At 41.9% G+C, this 3652-nt stretch overlaps 1 protein-coding gene across 1 annotated transcript in view; it reads left to right on the top strand.

Annotated features, from left to right (window-relative positions):
• ARL17B (ADP-ribosylation factor-like 17B) overlaps window positions 1–3652 on the top strand; it is a 57043-nt gene that overhangs the window by 48805 nt on the left and 4586 nt on the right. The window lies entirely within an intron of this gene.

The following is a 3652-nucleotide window of genomic DNA, read 5'->3' as shown; positions in this document are numbered from 1 at the left end:
GTAATCCCAGCTACTTGGGAGGCTGAGACACGAGAATTGCTTAAACCCACGAGACTGAGGTTGCAGGGAGCTGAGATCATGCCACTTGCACTCCAGCCTGGGTGACACAGCGAGACTCTGTCTCAAAAAACAAAAACAAAACAACCAACAGCAACAACAACAAAACAAGAGAAACAGACCCAGTGTTCAGCAGAGGGAAAAACATTAAAGGATGAAAGAAAATTATGTTGTATCTGATCTATACTAAATATGCATATTCTATAAACATGTATATTCTACACTTTGCATGAATATTTCAAAACTAAACAAAGAATGAACCTAACAGGTTTTAGAAACCATCTCTACTTAGAAAAATTTCTTCTAAAAATAAACTTCCTTCAAATAAGCAAAATAAAGCATTATAAAACTTAATTACAATACAGGCACAGGATAAAGCAAATATAGTAAGCTGTATATTTAGCTATAAATATATAGTAAAGTACAGATCTAGATAATGAATATGTGAGTATTTACTATATAATAATAATTATTATTATTATTTTGAGACAAACTCTGTCTCTGTCGCCCAGGCTGGAGTGCAGTGGCGCAATCTCAGCTCACTGCAACCTTCGCCTCCCAGGTTCAAGCGATTCTCCTGCCTCAGCCTCCAGAGTAGCTGGGACTACAGGCATGTGCCACCATGCCTAGCTAATTTTTGTATTTTTAGTAGAGATGGAGTTTCACTATATTGGCCAACATGTTCTTGATCTCCTGACCTTGTGATCCACCCACCTCAGCCTCCTAAAGTGCTGGGATTACAGGCATGAGCCACCACACTCAGCCTAGAATTATTTTAGAATAAAATAAATTTATTTTAGAGACAGGGTCTCACTTTGTCACCCAGGTTAGAGTGCAGTGGCACCATCATGGCTCACAGCATACTCAGACTCCTAGGCTCAAGCAATTCTCCCGCCTCAGCCTCCCAAGTAACTAGGGCTATAGACATGTGCCACCATACCTGGATAATTTTATAATATAGTTTAGAAATATTTTCATCAAAATGGTGTAAATGCTTTGCTAAATTCTGGTTCTTGAAGGAGTTATCTCAAATAATATCTCATCCCTCTTCTTTACTTCTGGACAACTGAAGCTCAAACTGGAAAGGAGCTTCCTCTCCTGCCTAAAACCTTTCTAAAGTTCCATTCACTTTTAATGGAGTTAAAGACTTCAACAGAGATGGTCACTAACTTAAAAGAAACAGGTAAAGTAATGTCTAGGACTAGACGTAGAGGAACACATATAATGGTATTTCTGTTCCCACTCAAAAGGAATTCTAGAGCATGTGTGAGGCAATTGATGAGAATGTGTCTGATTTTCCTGTTTCCTCAATGGCAAACTGAGGGAACTGAAAGAACTGGGCTTTAGGAGAGATCTGGCTTTAAATAGGCTCATTTGCTTATAAGATACGTGGACATGGACAAAACACAAGCTCTCTGAGCCTCTAAGACATTTTATTTACCTCACTTGTAAAATGAGGATATAATAAAACCTGCTTACGGGCCACTATAGGACTTAAAGGTATAATGATAAGGCATCTACCATAGTGCCTGGGCACATCAGTGATCAATGAATGTTAAATATTATTATTAAGATAATAAATGAATAAAAATTTAGCAGCATTATGGGAATGAGTCACTCAGTAATTCTGAGAAAGAAGGGCTATATTAAATCATAGATAAATAAAAGGATACTGGTGGAGTACCCTGATTCTGAAAACCTGAAATCCAAAATGCTCCAAGATGCAAAAGTTTTTGAGTGCCAACATCTGTTCAAAGGAAATGCTCATTACAGCATTTCAGATTTTCAGATTAGGAACAATCAACTGGTAAGTATAATACATATATTCCAAAGCCCAAAACACTTCTGATCCAAAGCATTTTAGATAAGGGATGCTCAACCTATACAGTATTCACTGACTTAACATTTTTCTTCTTGAAGCCACAGAAAGATAAATTCATTAAAACACAAAGTAGCAAAACATCAAATACCTGCTAATCCATTCAAAGAAAAGTTGTTTTTTTTGGGGGTGTGTTTTGTTTTGTTTAACTTTTCTCTTTTTTGGGGGGTGGGTGATGGAGTCTGGCTCTGTTGCCCAGGCTGGGGCGCAGTGGCAACATCTCGGTTCACCACAACCTCTGCCTCCCAGGTTCAAGCGATTCTCCTGCCTCAGCCTCCTGAGTAGCTAGGACTATGGGCGCATGCCACCACGCCCGGCTAACTTTTGTGTTTTTAGCAGAGACGGGGTTTCACTATGTTGGCCAGGCTTATCTCTAACTTCTGGGCTCAAGTGATCCGCCCATCTGGCTTCCTAAAGTGCGGGGATTTCAGGCCTGAGCCACCGCACCTGGCCATCCTCTTCAAACAAAACATGGCATTTCCATTGGCCTAGGTTTTCACCTTGTCTACTTCATTGACTTACATTACTTACCTAGTCCCTGCAGCCATATACACATTTGTCACCCTTAGAGCTCAACCAAATTGTATTGAGTGCATTTATTTGGCAATTAGTTCTTGTATTTTAATTTTCATTTCATGTATGTGTTCCATTTTCCTAACTAGATTGAAATAAGCCATTTGACGTACAGAATCCTGTTAGGTATCTTCCTTCCTTCCTTTCTTTTCTTTCTTTTTCTTTCTTTCTTTCTTTCTTTCTTTCTTTCTTTCTTTCTTTCTTTCTTTTTCTTTCTTTTCTTTCTTTTCTTTCTTTAAAATTTTGAGACAGGGTCTTGCCCTGTCACTCAGGCTGGAGTGCAGCGGTGCATTCACGACTCAGTGCAACATCCACCTCCCAGGCTGAAGCGATCCTCCCCACTCACCCTCTCCCGTAGCTGGGACCACAGGTGCGCACCACCATGCCTGGCTAATTTTTCAATTTTTTTCTAGAGATGAGGTCCTGTTATCTTGCCCAGGCTGGTCTCGAACTCCTGACCTCAAGCTATCGTCCAGCCTTGGCCTCTCAAAGGGCTGGGATTGCAGACGTGAACTACTGCGCCCGGCCAACTATTTTTTAATTACTTTTTGGTTGTCACTTATCTCAATAAATATTAAAGTTTATAAAATCTTTTATCTGAAGAGCTGACTTCAACCACTCAGAGCTGAGTCCCTGTGATAAGGTTTGAGGGTGCCTGAAATGTCATCATGATACGTACCCTGGGATAAGCTCAAACCTAGTGACTTGTCAAGTAAATAAAGGTTATTTCCCGATAATACAAACCTGTAACACCGTGAAGTAGGTTTTAGGCAGGATTCCCTCTTTTCCACTGCAAAAGAGAGGTAAGTTCTTGCTTAGGTGGTCGGGGTCCTACCTGGGACACTGGGAAGGTGGCGGGAGATTGGAACATGCAGTACTTGCATTCTGCAGTTTATTGAGGCTTTCCGAGTGGGGATCCCGCACAACAGGTTTTAGGGCCCCCTCCCTCCGGGCGGGGCAGCCCGGGGCGTGGCTCCTGGCACAGATCCCGAGCAGTTATCATCGGAGTCAATTTCAGGACTCCAGCTCCAAGCCTCGCAGTTTCCTAAATTCTGGGTGCTTGTCTCCCTGTCCCCCGACCCCGACTAATTTCCCTCGGTCGCTGGCGCTGCCCCGTCCCTTAGGTCGCTCGGGCCGCCCCCC

The sequence above is a fragment of the Colobus angolensis genome, unplaced genomic scaffold, assembly GCF_000951035.1.
Source record: "Colobus angolensis palliatus isolate OR3802 unplaced genomic scaffold, Cang.pa_1.0 Scaffold187, whole genome shotgun sequence".
Classification (NCBI taxonomy): Eukaryota; Metazoa; Chordata; class Mammalia; order Primates; family Cercopithecidae; genus Colobus; species Colobus angolensis.
This window is presented reverse-complemented; position numbering and strand designations above follow the sequence as displayed.